The 19,747-nt window shown below is 37.2% G+C and overlaps 1 protein-coding gene across 1 annotated transcript in view; it reads right to left on the bottom strand.

Moving 5' to 3' along the window:
• Nucleotides 1-19,747, bottom strand: part of LOC131156705 (pentatricopeptide repeat-containing protein At4g02820, mitochondrial) — a 43,857-nt gene that overhangs the window by 18,392 nt on the left and 5,718 nt on the right. The window lies entirely within an intron of this gene.

Here is a 19,747-nt window from a genome sequence, read left to right as displayed (position 1 = left end):
CAAAAGTTATGCTCCAAATACTGAAGGGTGTTTCAGGAAATTTGTATTGCCACTGGACGTGCACAATTCATGTTCCAGATGGTTCGGGCAACCGAGTTACTATTGACTTGCACAAATTCTAGCTCCAGGGAATTTGGGCAACCGAGTCGGCAGAATTCAAACCGCAACGGCTCAAAATCGGCTAGTTTTGAAAGCAATAAATTATTTTTTAAAGCCCGACGGGAGACTGCTAGTTCATTATCTTGCCTATAAATACAAGTTTCTAAACTTGTTTTATACGATGAGAAAAGATTGGATTTGATTTGTATTATTATTGGTATCACTCATACTTAAATCCAAGCTTTTGAACTTTGTTGAAAATCTTTTTCAAGCACTTTGCAAAATCATTGTTCATCTTTCAAGTGCTCACCTTCTAGTTACTCTTTGAGCTTCATTCATAATCATATTGAGAGTGTATTAGTGTGGTATTTTTACTGTACTTATCCGCTCAAGTTTGGAGCATTCTTCGTACATCTATTTCTATTGATTCCACCTTGTAAGGGAATCTCTGCCTAATGAAGGAGAGAGGCATCTCCGCCTATTGAAGAAGAGAGGCGACTTTGCCTAATGAAGGAGAGAGGTATCTCCGCCTCTTGAAGGAGAGAGACAACTCCGCTTAAGTAAAGGAGAGAAGCATCTCCGCCTAGTGAAGGAGAGAGGCAACTCCGCCTATTGAAGGAGGGATTGTAAAGGCATCTCCGCCTACTAAAAGAGAGAGGGTTCTCCGCTTATTGAAGGAGTACATAGTGGAACCCACTTGAGGCAAGGACATAGACAAGGATTGCGGAACATTGTAAAAACACGGGTTTAATTCTCTCTTCCCTAATCTCTTAAATTTGAGCACATTTATATTTGTTCATATTTGTTGTGAATATTGATTGCATTTGCGCAATTGGATCACTTGCTTGAAATCGGAGCAAACATCGATTGAATACTTGCATAAATTTTTAAATATCCAATTCACCCCCCCCCCCCTCCTCTTGGGATTACACATTAACTCACCATTGGTATCAGAGCTAGGTTACAATAAGCCTAACTGTTTTTGTATAAAGATCACATGACACACATTGGTATATCCCCATTCGGTGAGGGTCAATCCTCTGTAAGGCCTCCAATGTTTTGTGGTGTAAATTACACCTCTTGGAAACAAAGAATGAGCATTTTTATACAAAGGATGGATTGGAGAGCTTGGAGAGTAATTGTTCAAGGCAATTATGTGCCAATGAAAATTGTTAATAATATAGAAATTCCCAAACTAGACAATGAAATGAATGATAATGACATTAATTTAATGCAAATCAATTTTAGAGCTATGAACGCATTGTATTGTGCTTTAGATACTAATGAATTTAATAGGATCATGACTTGTCAAATTGCTAAGGAAATTTGGGAAGAATTAGAAAATACATATGAAGGAATCGAAGAGAAGAAGGCTACCACTTGGGATGATTCAAACTCAAGTGATCAAGAAGCAGCAAATTGTTGCTTGATAGCATTAAACGATGACGAAGTACATGTCTCTCCTTCTACCTCATTTAATGATTCATGTAATGATTCTTGTGATGAATTATGTGATAAATCTTTTGATGAATCATGTGAGGAATCTAGTTATGAAAGCATTGCATCTTATGAGGAACTACAAAAAGAATAATTTAAGGTTCATAAAATTCTAGTTAAGAAGTATAAAAAGAACACAATTTTGAAAAATGAAAATGAAAGTTTGGCAAAAGAATTAAAAAATTTAAAAGAATTTCACGCCACTCTTGAAAAAGAGAAGAATTTGAAAATCTCTAGCTTGGAAAGAAAAATTGAAGACTACTCCGGAATAATTAGCAAAGTTACAAGTAAAAAAGATAACTCCAATAAATCCTTAGAAGTTAAAAGAAATAATTTTTTCAAAAAGGTTCATCTTATAAATCCTATGGTCATAATTATTTTTATAAAAAAAAGGATTAACAAGTCAAATCCATTAAACAAAACATGTTCATATTGTGAAAGGAAAGGCCACATTTGTTACACTTGCCCCTTTAGAAGTGCTAGAGGCAAAGAAAGGAAGATGGTATGGGTCGTCAAGAAAACAAACCCTTTAGGACCCAAGGTACCAAAACAAATTACATAATTTTTAGAATAGTTCTTCCTTAGATCTTAGGATTACTCATCTATTAAGAATTAAGTAGATTCAACCATACCTAAATGAAAAGGGATAGTGATGACTAAATAATTATTGGATAGTGGAAAGCGCTTAAGATGTCAAAACCTAGTATATGCATTTACTATACTTAGGACTTTATAGAATTAAGCCAATATGAGAAATTCAAATGATAAATCCAATATGATCTTTTAACTATATATATAATTGTTGATTGATTAATATATGAAAATATTGGCTATAGCTCAAGGGATGAGATAACATGCTAGCTTAGGACTAGAAAGGAATGAAAAAGCATCTGCTAGGATTTTTCTTTTTTCTTTTTTTGAATCTTGTATTTCTGAGATGAATAACATAGGTCATTTACTTTTGAATAAAATCTCGGAAGCATGCTCTAGAAAATCCACTTCCAATGGACAAAGGTGTATTCCTTAGTTAGATAACTTTAAATGATTAAATATGAAAATCTAAAGTTTAGCATATCTTGTCCATCACACAAAATTGAGCTTTAGGGGAGTCAATTATAACAACGTAAATACTGTGTACCATCCAACCCTAAACTCATCTTGGAACATTAATGATTGATCAAAATTCAAAAGCATTCAAAAATGAAAAATCAGTCATCACTTATAATTCAACATATCAAACTCCACTAGTGAAACCCTCTCAAATCTAGTTATAAGCACTGATTATCATGACAGATTCTTAAGCGGTAATCTGCTAGTGCTTACAAAAAGACATCCTATCATGATCAAAATTAGTGGTATCTACTAAGGGATTTAAGTTTTTTTATTAAGTCAAAATAAAATATTTCCTCAGTGCTTAATCAGTAAAAAAGGTCCTCAGTCATTGTTAATACAAGAGCATTAATCAAGAAAGCTTCGTATACTCTTAAATACTCATTGCCTAAATGGTTAGAACATACTTATCATGCTTAATCCACAAGCATGAAAATATTATGCTTATTTTTTAAAAAGTCTATACTCCCTAATCAGCTCTCAACTCTTTATCAAACACTTGGTAAATCTTTACAGAGGGTAACTCCTTGCTCTTCACTTTAAAAATATAGATAATTATTCTGCACCCTTAGAACCAAGCAATGTTTTTTTTTGGGTGCAATTAAAGATGAAATGGGTTAAGACAATTGTGGATGTTAGTTCCTAGGCCTGTTGATCACATAATTAATAAGAACTAAATGGATATAAAAAATGGCATTGTTGTCCGCAACTAAGCTAGGTTGGTTGCACAAGGTTTCATCAAAACGAGGGTATCAATTTCAAAGAAACCTACGCACCAGTAGCTAAATTGAAAAGTCTTTTGCGTATTATATTGCCTTTTGCATCCCATAAGGATTTCAAGTTTTATCAAATGGATACTACTCGGGTTTTAAAAACCCATACCCCCGTGTTAAAAAATAAATCTTTTGATCTTTCCCTCGTCACGTGAACACTCAAATTTTTAAGTAATAATGCTTAAATTGAGGAAATTAGAAAACAAATGAGCTGGGAGAATTAAATTCCTTTTTGATGATATCAAAAGGGAAAAATAAAAGAAAAATGGAGTTCTTACATGGAGTTATGTCAAATGGAGATCTTATTTTTGCGATAAAAAGGGGAGAATTTAGAAGAAAAATGCATGAATGCTCATATGAATTTTTTTGGCAGAATATAGAGCAAAAATGCAGAATAAGCTTAATTTTAGGGGGACGAAATTTAATAGAATATCTTATGTATTTATAAACATCATATATGGTTTGTTTTATATGGCTTGATTTGAGTTTCTTATGGAATTATAAACATCATATATGGCTTGAACTTTTATGGATTTATTAATATATATATATGGCTTGTTATTAAGGATTTATGAACACTATATATATGGCTTGGTATTAAGTTTTATATTCCATATCCATGGTTATACTGGTTGGATCATGCTTATGACTTGATGAATGCTAGAATAATTTCTTAAATGAAAATGTATCTAAAATGACTTCATTACTCCAAAGCATCATTGAAAATTATTTTAGAACAATATTATAATCTTTGGAAGATAATGTAGTTAAAAGTTAAATCTTAGGGTTTGAAACCATTATGATCATGTGAATGTTTGTGCTGATAATGCTGGCTGATGTATATTGGCGAAATTATGCTGACTGATGTATGTTTGCGAAATTATGCTAATGGCTGTATATTGGCGAACTTATGCTGGTTGATATATGATTCTGAAATTTCTATATTGACGTCATGCAGCTGGTTGGCTATGTGCAATTCTTGTTTGATAAAAATGGCAATGAATGATCATATGAAGTTTTTCAATGGGAAAATGTAGCGCAGAATGCCCAATTGCAATCTTATGCAGATTTTTTTAAGCCTTTTGATGATGCCAAAAGGGGGAGAATTATGAGCAAAATACCTTTTGAAATGAATATGGTTAAAATTGAGCTTACAAGACTATAACTTGAAAAATTCTAAGTCTTAATCTCAATATGCTTTACATTGCTTATTTCTTATGTTTATGCATATAGTGAGGGGGAGCCTTGTCAAGGCTACCTCATTTTGCTCCTTCTTTGTCTTTATAAAAAAGGGGGAGATAGTTGGCCTATCTAGGTTTAATCCCATTTTGAAAATGACAAACCAAGGTGTTGGCCAGGTTGAGCATCTAGAGGGGGGGTGAATAGACTTTCTTCACGGATGTGCTAACTTTCTACAAACACAGAAAACTTACCAAGAGCAAGTGCATGAAATTGCAATGTAAAGATGCAGGAAATCACAATAAAAGTATAAAGGAGACATGAGAGAGGAAAAGCTTAACACAAAGATATTTACGTGATTCGGCACCCCGCCTACGTCCACGCCTTGAGACCAACTCAAGGATTCCCAAAATCCACTATAATCCTCCTTTGGCGGAGAAGCCAATACACAGTAGCTCACAAAGAGCTTCAACAAGGTGCTCACTTAAAGACACCCAACAGTAGCTCACAAACAACCTTTCTTTACAAGAAGTAGATGAGAAATAAATGTTAACTTGAATACTCCCTTTGAGCTGATTACAACAATAAAATCCTTACTCAATGTCCACTTGTCAATAGAGTAGAAGCAAGACTAACAGCAGCAAGAAGAGGGCAAGTGAGTGTATGAGCAAACCCTAGAAATGAGAACACCAATGAATGATCTTTTTACAATATCAACTTTCTTGGTAAGGAATAAATGCAATTACTCCTATTTAAACACCAAATAGGCGAGGGGAATGCTAGAGAGCCGTTGGGCATTTATTAATGTGAGACAAGGGTCAAACTAGTCGTTTTGCAGCATTTAATGTTCGCTGCTGCCTGACGTTCGTTGACGAAATTGGAGATTCGTCGACGAGCTCTTCAGTCAATTCGTCGACGAAGCCTTGTGTTCGTCGACGAGTTGCTGTTTTTGAATTCAGATACCTCTCGATATATTTTCGTCGACGAGGACCCTGTGTTGGTCGACGAGTTCTTCATGCCATTCGTCGACGACGCCCTGTGTTCGTCGACGAGTTATGGCTCTGAATTCAGATGCCTCTCGGTATCTCTTCGTCGACGAAGTTTGTGTTACACTCGTCGACGAAGCCCTGTGTTCGTCGACGAGTTCCTTCTTCTTAAGACTTGTTCTTTAAGTACAAAGATGGTCCTTGTCCGTTTGGGGGTTTCTTTTCACACTTTTAAATAACTTTACTTGTATTTTGTTGTGTGTGTGATACACGCCCATTTCTTACTCTTAGTTTTGAGTTTTACTCTATATACAAGATATTTACAAGATGGTCTCTCTCTCATTCTCACACTCATCCTTCAGATGACTTTGTATATTGTGTATCGTCCATGAATGCGTTGAGAGGCTTGTGCTTTTGATCATGGCATGAGTTGCTTTGACTGTTTGTTGGTTCAGATGCCATTCTGTATAGCTGAAACATGACTTAGAGAGAAACATTAGTAGCCTTAAGAACTACTAATTAGTTGTTGTCATCAAAACACGGTAGGAATGAAAGACCCTTAACTACTTGGTCTAACACAAGACATCTAATTGTGCCATTAAGTGTGTATACAAGTATTAAAGGTCTTAAAGCACAATAACATATGCAAAATGGAAAGCCATGAAGCATACAAGACAATGATATTTGGCTATAGACATGAAGCTTGTATGAAGACCAAGCTTAAAGACATGAAGAATTTTGTTATGTAATTGCAATTAAGAATTCGTGCAAGTACACTACTTTTGATTATGTGAATAAGCTCATAAGTGACCTTAGTTGGACCCTAGGCACTCTATAATTTCATGAAAATCATTTTATAAATGTGCAAAAATTATTTCGAAGTGTTAAAATCATTTTTAGAATGAAAAACTAAGGTTCTTGAGGTTTAGGAAGTTTAGGCGACTGAAGTAGGGTACTCAGTCGATCCCTTCTTATCACCACCAAAACAAGATTCTCCAAATCCCCTCTTTTTTTTCTGCCGCCACCTTGATGTGTGATTTTCTCTATCGATATTTTCCCATCTTCAAAAATCTTCAACACGAAAGTTGTGGGATTTTTTCTTAGCTTTCTGTAGATACCCAGATCACCCCTTTTGGAGTTCTCTAGCAAAAGTTATGCTCCAAATACTGAAGGGTGTTTCAGGAAAATCGTATTGCCACTGAACATGCACAATTCACGCTCCAGGTGGTTCGGGCCACCAAACCGATAGTTCGGGGCACCAAACCTCAGAGCTTGGGCGACTAAATTGCTACTAACTTGCACAAATTCCAACTCCAAGGCATTCGAGCGACCGAATCCCATTTCGGGCGACCGAGTCAACGAAATTCAAACTGCAACAGCTCGAAAATGGCTAGTTTTGAAAACAATAAATTATTTTTTAAAGCCCAACGGTCATAAAACGGCTAGTTCATTATCTTGTCTATAAATACAGTTTCTAAATTTCTAAACTTGTTTTATATGATGAGAAAAGATTGGATTTGATTTGTATTATTATGGGTATCACTCATACTTGAATCCAAGCTTTTGAACTTTGTTGAAAATTTTTTTCAAGCACTTTGCAAATTCTTTGTTCATCTTTCAAGTGCTCACCTTCTAGTTACTCTTTGAGCTTCATTCATAATCATATTGAGAGTGTATTAGTGTGGTATTTTTATTGTACTTATCCACTCAAGTTATGAGCATTCTTTGTACATCTATTTTTATTGATTCCACCTTGTAAGGGCATCTCCACCTATTGAAGGAGAGAGACGACTCCGCCTAAGTAAAGGAGAGAGGCATCTCCACCTAGTGAAGGAGAGAGGAAACCCCGCCTATTGAAGGAAGCATTGTAAAGGCATCTCTGCATCCTGAAAGAGAAAGGTTTCTCCGCCTATTGAAGGAGTACATGGTGGAATCCTCAAGTGGGTTACTTGAGGCAATGACGTAGGCAAGGATTGCCGAACATTGTAAAAACACGGGTTTAATTCTCTCTTCCCTAATCTCTTTAATTTGAACACATTTATATTTGTTCATATTTGTTGTGAATATTGATTGCATTTGCGCAGTTAGATCACTTGCTTGAATCGTAGCAAACATTGAATAAATACTTGCATAAATTTTTAAATATTCAATTCACCCCCCCCCCCCCCCCCTCTCCCCTCTTGGGATTACACCTCAACTCACAAGTAATAGTGCTCTTTCTGCTGTCAGCATGCAAGGTTCCAAGGATTTCAGAAATTTTATCTGGTATTTGATTTGGAAGACTTCCCTTTTACTGGACCTTCATTTTCCTAGTAAAATAGAAGGGCTAGAGGCTTTATTAATAGAAATCTAGACAAGGTCCTTCCTAATTTTCATAATTTTTCCCTTAGATTAATCTTTTTCTGTGCAATTTCTTCCTCCAAGTGCTTCAAACCACTGCTCTGCCCTTCTCCACATGCATTCCCAGTCAGTCAATAATAGAAAGAAATTTTTCTTTCAAAATTTTCAGCTACTGTTGAATCATAAGGATTTTATTCCCCTTGTTAACTGTTTGGGAGAAGGACATTCATGACGACTCTCCCTTGTTCATTCTCCGTGATAAATTGAAGAGGCTTAAGCATGAGATGAAGTTTCACAAACTCAAGTTTGCTAATATTTGGGACAGGACTCAAGCTGCTCAAGTTGATTTGAATCAGACTCAATTAGCTCCACTTGATCTTAATCCTCAGGATTCAGTGTTGTTAAAGGCCAAGGATAAATTGAAGCATTATGCTGACTTGGCAAAGGCTGAAGAGGATATTTTAAAGCAGGTCCTTTAAGTTGTTGCAGTTAGGTGATAAAAATTCAAAGATTTTCTCCTATGTTGTTGATTCAAGGAGGATTAGAAATAATATTAGCTGTATTTTTTATTAGAATAAAAAAAATTTGGATTCTTTTGAGGAAAAGACGGATAAGATGGTTATCTCTTTAGTTCATAAAAACCAGAGGTCTGCCTTGCCATCTTGAATTCCTCAGAATCTTGACGTATTTTACTTGATCTACTGATGATTTTTCGGTTCTCGAGAAGTCCAATCCAAAATTATGAAATTAGGAATGCTATGTTATCTTTTTGTAATGATAAAGCCTCTGGTCCAGATGGCTTTGATGCCCAAGTTATTCAAGCATCACTTGGGGAATCACTGAAAAGGATCTCATGGCTGCTATTCAATCTTATATTAGGGAATCTAAACTGTTAAAGGAAGTAAATCCTACCCCAAATCTATTCGGACCCTAGGGTTCAAATCCTATGCCAAGCTGATGATTTCAGGCCTATTTCTTGTTGTAAAATCATCTACAAATGTGTTCCAAAGGTTTTGGCTAATAGAATTCAAGGATACTTGCCTTCATAAGTGGTAACTAGTAATCCAACAGCTCACATAAAGGGAAGAAGAATTCAAGATAACTGTCTCTTAGCTCAAGAGCGTGTTCATTTTTTTGATAAACAGATGAATGTACTGAAGGAAGAAAGGAGTACAAATGTGGGAGGAAAAAAACAAAGAACAGGGAGGACAAAATATCTTCCAATTACGAAAGGAAAGCAATTAAACGAAAGAAACTAAATACAAGACAAAACAATAAAGTAATGCCAGCCCTCCCGCTGCAGGTTGTCCAAAGAAACATGCTGAAAGAAACCATCTGCCAAACACCAAAGGGACAACAAGAAGACCACTCTGTTCCAAAACATATTAAGTGACAACACCTTCAAAGATTCAAGCATTTCTTTCCAACCAAATGCACTAAATAATAGCCAGAATACTATATCGCGACAAAATGTTCTTCTCTTTCATCTTACGAAAACCTCCAAACATAATAATACAAAATTGCTCCAAAGAATCTATCAATTTACTCCAAAAATCCCAAACAAATTATTTTTAAGTCCCCAAGAGAAGAGACAATGTAAAAACAAATACGAAAATAATTCCCCATTCCTGAAAGGCTGAAACAGAGGCAACAAACATCAGGAGATAGGGCACTGTTGGTCATCGCTTCTGAAGTAAATCATTAGTATTGATTTTCTCGAGGACAGCAGTTCAAAAGAAGGCCTTGATCTTTGACGCAACTTTAGCTTTCCAGAGTAAAGAATAAAGGTCAAAGATAGGGGTGTAACAACACCGAACCAAACCAAAACCTGTCAGTTTGTTATTCAGTTGGTTTGGTTCGATTCGGTTCTGAAAATGACTAAACTGAATGTTTCGGTTGTGTTTTATGAAACTGAAAAAACCAAACTGAACCAAGAGGGCATATTCAATCACCAATTTTAAAATTTCTAAAGAACATAAATGCATAATTGATAGAATTTTTCATTATTTCGAACATTTCCGTTAAAAATCAATCATTTTTCAGAAGGCATATCCAATTGTATTTCCAATAAAATTCCATTGGACAAATTTCTAATTAAATTAGTATAATTTAACAAGGTCTGCTTTAATTTTTAGTTGGCATAATCAAGGCTCATTATGAGGCCATACCAACCACTGAACAGAAACGAATATTTTTTATTCAGTTTGGTTTTAGACCATCATTCTATTCGGCTCTAGTCATAAATATTAGGAACCAAATAATTCAGTTTAGGTGTGGGATTTTTTATTTTTCCAAAAAATAGACCCAACTGAACCAATTACACCCCTACTCAAAGGAGCTGACATTAGGGTCATGATCAAATGAGCAAAGAAGGATTTGCACGAGAAATCCCTCAGAAGAATCAAGACTCCAAACACATTTATCACCACCTACCTGGGCATAAAAAGAAGCAAGCTCATTGATTTCTCTCTCATTGAGATTCCTCCCAAAATGAAAATCCCAACCCAAGAAAGGCCACCCTCTTGCCGAATGAGGAAGGTAGCAATAGGAGACTCATGAAGATCTAGTAAACAAACAAACAAAAGAAACCAATAACCAAAGGCACATTACCAACCCAGTTGTCTTCCCAAAAAATTGATCCTCTCCCCATTACCCACTCTATAACGGACGTTAGGAAAGAAAGACCCTATAGATTTGGGAAACAAATTTCCATCGACTTGAGTGAGTAATATCAACTTACGCAATAGCATCCCACCAATTTCATGAAAGACCAAATTACTACGAATAACCTAGTCTCACAAAGAGAGACGCTAAGGAAAAAGCCACAACCACTACCCCACCAAGGATTTGTTAATTTTTTTTTTTAGACGCCAAATTACCTAGACCCAAACCTCCCTGTTTCTTAGTTCTACTCATAATGTTCTGCCCTACTAAATGATCTCTCCCCCTCACTAGCGCCTAACCACAAAAAATCCCTCATCGATTCTCTAATCTCTGAGCAACTCTCACTGGAATTCCAAAAAAGGGATGAATAAGACAAGGGTATAGAAGAAAGACAAACATGAATAAGAGTAATGCAAACCCCTGGGGTGGAAAACGCTCCTTTCCACACATCCAGCCTCCAAGCAATTTCTCAAGTCCAAAACGAATCAGATGTAAGATGCCCCTAAAGGAACCCCTAAGCACCCAAAACACTGCAACCTGCTAATCCAGCAAAAGAGCTCAAGTATGCTTAATCCCACCAAATCACTCCTACTGACACCTTCTCAAAAACCTATAGAATGGTTAGCACATCAGGGAAGCTGTTCTTGTCTTCCAAAAGAAAGAGAATGGTATCATAACTCAATCCAAGAAATGCTAACTAAATTGGTCATAGGCTTTCTCAAAGTCGAACTTCAAAACCAAGCCCTCTTCTTTCTTCTAATTGCATCCTCACCACCTCATTAGCCATTAAAGCAGCATCTAACATCTGTCTTTCGCCAATAAAGCACTCTTAACTGTGGGAGATGATATCTACCAAGACTGTTGCTAATCTCTAGATAAGACTTTAGTTAATATCTTATAAACACTTGTAATCAAACTAATTGGTCTAAACCCATTAACTCTACTAACACAGTCTTTCTTAGGGACCAGAGTGATAAAAGTGGGGTTAAGACTCCTACTGACCAATCCATTGTCAAAGAGCTCATGAAAAATTTTGAAAAGATCATCCTTCAAAGATTATCGACAATCTTGAAAAGGCCATTGTAAAACCAGCTGGCCCTGGGGCTTTCCCTCTATCCATCTTAAACACAAGACCTCAACTCCTCCCCCTTAAAGGCCTCTCAAGCTACTCCGCTTTGTCACTCAAGATAGGGCCTTAATCCAACCCCTCAATTATAGGTCTTCCTGCATCCTCTAAAAATAAGTTCCAATATTAGAGTGTAATTACACCCGCAATGCAAACAGAATCCCTAGTAATCAGATCCCTATCATCCTCAAGTTCTTTAACAAAATTGCTTTTCCTTTTCCCAATGCAACCTTGTATAACAATCTTGTGTTACAATCCCCATCTTTAACCCATTTCATTCTAGACTTCTGCCTCCAACTCATAACTTCCCTTAAAGTTGTTCAAACTCATTAGTCAACTAAATTCTTCAACTAACATCTGAAATCCAAATGAATGATTTCTATATTTCTTGAATTAATTTTGTACAATCACAACTCTCCATAAATAATACAAACCATATATCAACAAGGAAAGAATTGCCTAAAATAGGAGCATGAAATCTGCCCAAGTATTAGGCTAGAAATCCCTATACAATCTCTAGTATCATTGACCCAATATTCTCGAGATTTCTAATAATCCTCGGGATTTCTACACTTTCCCTCAAGTCAGATCATAAATGTTGACCATATCCAACTTGTATGTGAAATCATCAAAACTTTGTCGAGGTAGTCCTTTGGTGAAGATGTCGGCCATTTGTTCTGTGGTAGGAACATAAGTCATGCAAATGGTTCCTTCTTCAACCCTTTCCCCAATAAAGTGTCTGTCCACTTCTACATGTTTGGTTCTATCGTGCTAGACTGGATTGAGAGAGATGTTAATGGCTGCTTTGTTATCACAGTAGTGTTTGATAGGGAATTTGCTGATCCTACCCAATTAGCATCTGTGAAGACTTCTATTTCTTTGCTTTCACATTTTTTGAAGAATAGTCCTTTGCTCGGAGATCCCTTGAGATATCTAAGAATCCTATACACTGCTTCTAGGTGACTTTCCCTTGGTGAATGCATGTGTTGACTCACCACACTTACTGCAAATGCGATGTTAGGTCTAGTGTGTGATAAGTAAATTAGTTTGCCAACTAATCTCTGATACCTTTCTCGTTCAATAAGTTTTTCGATGTCTTCTCTTCTTTTTCCTGCTTCAATGTGGGTATCGCTTGGTTTGCACCCAAGCATGCCAGTTTCAGTTAGGAGGTCTAGGACGTACTTCCTCTTAGAAACATTGATTCCCTTCTTTGATCTAGCAACTTCCATCCCCAAAAAATACCACATTTCTCCCAAATCTTTTACCTCAAACTCAGTGGCCAAGACTTTCTTCAACCTGTCCATCTCTGCTATATTGTCTCCAGTTAGGATGATGTCACCGACATATACAATCAAAATTGTATTCTTCCAATCTTTAGATTGCCGGAAGAACATAGTATGGTCTGATTGTCCTTGCCGATATCCTTGGCTCCTAATCACCTTTGTAAATCTATTGAACCAGGCTCTTGGAGATTGTTTGAGTCCATACAAGGACTTTTTGAGTTTGCATACTCTATTTTTTTCACCCCTTTTACAAAAGCCTGGTGATATCATCATGAAGACTTCTTCTTCTAGTTCGCCATTCAGAAAAGCATTCTTGATGTCAAGTTGCTGGAGTGGCCAATCTAGGTTGGCTGCCAAGGCTAAGAGAACTCGGACGGTATTCAGTTTTGCCACGGGTGCAAAAGTATATGTGTAGTTAATGCCATAGGTTTGAGTAAACCCTTTTGCAACAAGGCAGGCTTTGTATCGTTCCACCGTCCCATCAACTTTGTATTTCACAGTAACACCCATTTGCAGCCCACTGGTTTCTTCCCTCGGTAGATTCATCACATCCCACATTCCATTTTTTTCCAAGGCCCGCATTTCCTCCATAACTGCCTCTCTCCATTCAGGGATCTCAAGGGCTTCCTGAATATTCTTTGGAATTTTTATCTTGTCAAGATTAGAGGTAAAAGCACGACACCCTATAGACAAAGTATTGTAAGACATTAATTTGGAAATGGGATGGAGAGTACATGATCGATTTTTTTTTTTTTTGAGAGCAATGGGTAAACTGAGATCATCTTGTGCAGGTTTATCAAAGGAGGACTCAAGATTACTTGAAAACATTAGCTGATCAGGAGTGGATGAAAACTCATGGTTGCTTGGATCTATGACCGGTTCCGACTCTTTTGGTGCCGCAAGTATGAAATTCTCCGTGTCCTTTAATTTTGGCTTTCTTGAGTAGACAAGTATCTCCTTGTTAAATTGTTTTCCTGCAACTCCCCCTAAATTCAAGTTTTCATCTGTATTTGGCATATTAGAAGCACTTTTCAAGACATGCTCAATGTTTGGGACATGCTCAGGTTCAGTAATAAAGGTATTGAAGTCCAAAACTCGAGCTTCTTTACTACTCAAAGTCTCCCCCTGAAGCGAGAGATTTTGGAAGTAAGGAGTAGTTTCAAAGAAAGTAACATCAAGACTAACAAAAACCCTTTTTGTTGCAGGATCATAACATTTGTACCCTTTTGGGGTAGGAGAATAGCCAAGAAAGACACACTTGAGGGTGTGTGGATCCAGTTTATGTCGATGATGTATATGGACAAAAGCAGTAGAACCAAACACTTTGAGAGAGAGATTTGAGCTGAGACGAGAGTTTGGAAAAAATGCTTGAAATTTTTGAAGAGGTGAGGCAAAAGAGAGAACTCGACTAGGCATTCTATTAATGAGATATGTAGCTGTGAGAATGGCATCACTCCAAAACATTTTTGGTCTATTGGTAGTAAACAGCAATGCACGAGCTACTTCAAGGATATATCTGTTTTTTCGTTCGGCAACCCCATTTTGTTGGGGGTGTCGACACAAGAACTTTGATGAATTATTCCATGTTCTTGAAAAATAATTTCCCAGAGTATGATTAAAATATTCTTTGAATTTTCGTGTGAAATTGTGTTTGAATCATGGAATAAAAATTAATAAACACAAAACGCATTTCAGTTTTGTCTTTCAATAAGTATACCCAACAAATAAGAGTGTGATCAAGTAACAAACCATTTTGTGCGGGTACGATTGAGAGTGCTAGACGGGCCCCATATATCACTGTGAATCATGGTAAACAGTGAGGTTGGTTTGTATTTGGACTTTGGGAAAGAAGTACGTTGGTGTTTTGCAATTTCACAAATCTCACATTGAAAATCAAATGATGTTTTATTCGAACAAATGGAAGGAAATAACTGTCTCAAATACGGGAAATTGGGATGACCCATTCTAAAATGCCATAACAAAATATCACTATCCTTAGGAACAGAAGCAGAATCACAAATAGTAATTTGACGTTGTTCACTCACATTAGCCTCCTCAAAGTAGTAGAGTCCCTCACACTCCTTGGCACTGCCAATCGTCTTCCCCGATGATAGGTCCTAAAAAACACAATGAGAGGGAAGAAATTTAGCAGAACAATTGGAATTCTTAGTTAACTAGCTAATGGATAGTAAGTTGCAGGATAAATTAGGAACATGAAGAACGAACTCCAGTGTGATGGAATTAGAGAGTCAAATATTCCCTTTGCTTGCGACAGACGAGAGTGAGCCATCTGCAATTTTAACTTTCAAATTTCCAGCACAGGGTGAATATGATGAGAAAAGATGATAAGCATCGGTCATGTGGTCAGAGGCACCAGAATCAATAATCCAAGGAGTTTTAGATCTAGAGGTTATACTCAAGGCTTGCAAAAAATTACCTCTTTGGGCTAAAGAACCCGAAGAAATACTTGTGGAAGATTGACCCGAAGTCTGAAAGGTAGAGAACATCTTGTAGAGTTGTTCCAACTGCTCAGAGTTAAATGCACCGCTTGAATTGGAACTATTACTGCTTTTCTCCCCTTGAGGTCTCTCGGCTTGATTATCAACCATGGCTTCGTAGCCCCGATTTTTGTTGCCTTGCCGTGGCTTCCAGTTAACAGGTTTCCCGTGTATCTCCCAACACGTCTCCTTAGTGTAGCCAGTTTTTCGACAGTGTTCACGCCAAGGGTGTCCCTTCTATTGTCTTGAACTAGATCCTAGAAGCGTCCCTCGAGACACCAAGGCAGACATTTTTGGTCCAGTATGGTCAGTAGAGACTATCTCCTTCAGCATCACCTTACGCCAACTTTCTTCTCGTCTCACTTCTGAGAAAACTTCGCGTGTTGATGGTAAGGGATGACGACCCAGAATTCTTCCACGGACATCATCAAGGGCCCGATTTAAACCAGCAAGAAACTCAAACACCCGTTCATTTTCAAGGCGTTTTTATATCGGATACTATCTCCCAAGCATTCCCACTCTTCTTCGAAGCTCAGATCGAGTTCCTGCCAAAGAGCAGTCATCTCCATATAGTAATCCGTAACATCCCTTTCTCCCCACTTCATCTGCCATAGTCGCATCTTAAGCTCGAAGATTTGGGAAAAGTTCTCGGCGTTGGAGTAGGTCTCACGGACAGCATCCCAGACTTCCTTCGCCGACGGTAGGAAGAGATAAGTCCTCTCGATCGACAGCTTCATGGAGTTCACTAGCCACATCGTGACCATGGAGTTCTCCGATTTCCATTTCTAAAGGGCGGCAGCTTTGGTTGGGGCAGGTCTCCGTGTCTCGCCAGTAAGAAATCCCAACTTTCCCTTGACATCGATCACAAGTTTGATCGATTGAGCACATTCTCGGAAATTCTTGCCATTCATCTTCTCCACCATGAGCTGGAAGGACGAGTTGTCGAGTCCTGTTGAGCCCATGGTGGAGATAGCTTCATTCTCACCCTCATGAGATTCAAAGGTCATCGAAGCTCTGCTTTGGCCGGCGGTTTCCGCCCTTGATAGCTAGGTTTAATCTCCTAGCTCTGATACCATGAAATCAGAATGAATGATTTATGTATTTCTTGAATTAATTCTGTGCAATCACAACTCTCTATAAATAATACAAACCGTACATAAACAAGGAAAGAATTACCTAAAATAGGAGCATGAAATCTGCCCAAGTATTAGGCTAGAAATCCCTATACAATCTCTATTCTCCAATATCATTGACCCATTATTCTCGGGATTTCTACAACATCTTTTGAGAGATGCCCCGTCCTGAAATACCTTCTAACACAACAGGCTCCAAGAGAATGCCTTTTTTTCCTAGACCTAATATCTATAAAAACTTCCACATTCCAAGTTTTTAAGTTTACCTTTCAAAAAGTTTAATCTCCTAATAAAACGAAATCCCTCCCAACCTTCCACATTGCACTCTCCCCCCCCCCCCACCCCCGCCACCACTCTCTAGCCAACCTCTAAAAATCGTAGTGAGTACATATTCTCAAATCTAAACAAAGCTAGCCCCCCATTTCAGAGGATTAGACTCAAGAACTAAAGGAAAATGATCAGAGATCGCTCTAGGACACACCTCTTTGAGTCAAGTAGAGAAATGCATCCTTCCCGACCGTAGTGAACGGAACAAGCTAGAGCTTGTTGATGACTAAACAAAAAAAGAAGGCCTCCAAGATTTGCTCTTAAAATTGACATTAGAAAGGCTTTTGATCCTGTGAATTGGGATTTCTTGTTGAAGCTTCTCTTGAATATCAACACTCCTAATTTTTATCTTGGATTAAGGAGTGTATTACCTCCTTTTTCTATTTCTTTCAATGGTCCTTTGGAGAGCTATTTGCATGGTAAAAAAAGGCTTGAGGCAGGGGGCTTGCTTTACTTGTATGACTATAGATGTTTTCAAAAGCTCCTTCAAAAAGCTTAGAAGAGTAGAAGGTGGGAATTTTACAATAGACTCACAGAATAGGCCTAGCTAATGTTTTGCTAATGTGTCAAATCTTGCTTTCATGACCAGGGCTTTGTTGCTTGCATTAAAAATGTGTCGACTGTTTTCTACCACCATGCCAGTTTAAAGGCAAATCCTTAAAAATCTGAGGATCCGTTTGGATAAGGTTTTGGATACAGTTTTGCGTATGCAGAAACATAGGTTACAAAGATTACACAAATTTGCATTTGGTAAAGTTACAGAAACACATTTTTGGAAATGTATCCAAAAACACCATCAAAATTACAGGTTCTCAAGGAAAGAATTTTATGGTGTTTCTAGTGTTGTTGAATTTACTTTTCCAGATATATAATGGAAACACGGGATATGGGCTACAAGTATAACCCACTTTTTAGTAGTAGTAGTAGTAGTAATAGTAATAGTAATAGTAATAATAATAATAATAGTAATAGTAATAGTAATAGTAATAGTAATAGTAATAAAATGCCACTAGGATCAACCTCAACTAAACTCAGTTCCACTGTTTTCATTTCAGGGAACAAAAATAGCTAATCAAATGCGTTTTTGAGTATTAAAAGATACACAATCCTTGTTTTCATTTTCAAAAACAACAATATGGAAACTTGTTTTTGGATCCTTAACCGAACAGGCCCTGAAATTTTGTATTCTGGCATAGCATCCTAAACTAAATTTTATATTCTTCAATTATAACTGAAGATTTTTCTTCCGCTAAGGCATCTTTGTTTGTCTTCGGTTTAAAAAACAAAAATCAAAAAATCAAAAAAAGCAAAAAACAAAAAAAAAAGAGTCTGTGATGCTCTTTTAGAAAGAATTTCAGGCATGACTGGTTCATGGTCTCATAGATTCTTAACTGTTGCTGGAAGATTACAATTAATAAAGTTAAGTCCTTTTCAGTATTCAATTCTGGTGTCTTGCTCTTATTAAGGGAATTGAGAAATGTTTAAAGCCTTTCTTTGGAAGGGAAATTATTGGAACAAGGGGAGGTGAGGTGTGATGGGTGGGCTGTAAAATGTAGCTGTGTCAGAGTAATTGGAGTGATGCTTGAAAACCTCAGAAGGAAGAAAATTTGAACTTAAGATTAATAGGTGATTGGAATAAGGATACAATTTTTAGAATTGTACGGAATTCAATGCCCCAAAGAATTTCTTGTGAGCTCCATGGATACACTCCTACAGGTTGACAGCGAGAAGTTCCTGGCCAGTCAATGTTCCTTACCATTGTCCCTGGATATAAGAAAGGATTTTAGAAGTTTGAGATAAGATATATCCCTGCATTAAGAATTAAACCAGTGACGGTAACTTCTTATTTGTTCTTTGATAACTGGAATGTCCATTGCTGGAAAGCTACAGGGATAGATTACTCAAATTCTTGGTCTTTCTCCTAACTCTTTGGTGGCAGCTGCCATTGACTCAAAACTCTTGGAATTGGCCCAGTTCTTCTTCATCTGTTTTCAGAGATTTTTATTCCAAATTTCCTTGAGAAATTAATTGTGTCCTGGCTATGCCTGACAGAATAGTTTGGAAGAAAAACTGCTACCCATATATTTTCTTGGTCTTCATCTTGGTAGTTTATCAGAAGTCATGGTCCTCTGGTTAATTGGGATAAGGCTATTTGGTTCAAGTCTCACATTCCAGGATTCTTGGTTGCCTATTAATAGTAGGTTTTCCAGATTTGATAGACTCGCTAAGTAGGGTCTACAAGATAGTCCCTGCTGTCCTTCGTGTCAAGATTTTAGGGGATCAAGGGATCACATTTTTTTTCCCTGCAGGATTTCTTCCTCAGTTTACCGCCGTGCTTTTTCTGTCTTTGATGTGTTCCAAAGAATTCTTTTTTGTTAGCAGAATGACTCACTTTGAGTCATTGATTTGAGTTCTCATAACACAGCTCACTCATTGACCAGAAGGTTAGTTTGGACTGCTGTGATATACCATATTTGGAGGGTTAGAAATCAGTATGTGCACGATCATTCTTCCAATGTTGATTCTTTAGTCAGTAGGATTATTTTTTAAGGGGTAGATCTCTAAGTATTAAGCGACGTGCCCCAGTTTTCTGTCATCTTGCTGTTTCTTTTGAGCTTGTTTATAGTGTAATTAGTCCATGCGTTTCCCTTGTGCTTAATACCAATTTCAACCTTCTCCAAAAAAAAATTCTGCACAGGTAGATATACACACAGAACCTAGCACCATTGCTT

The sequence above is a fragment of the Malania oleifera genome, chromosome 5 (genome assembly GCF_029873635.1).
Source record: "Malania oleifera isolate guangnan ecotype guangnan chromosome 5, ASM2987363v1, whole genome shotgun sequence".
Lineage (NCBI taxonomy): Eukaryota > Viridiplantae > Streptophyta > Magnoliopsida > Santalales > Ximeniaceae > Malania > Malania oleifera.
Note: the sequence above shows the minus strand (reverse complement) of the source record. Positions and strands in the feature narration are given on the sequence as shown.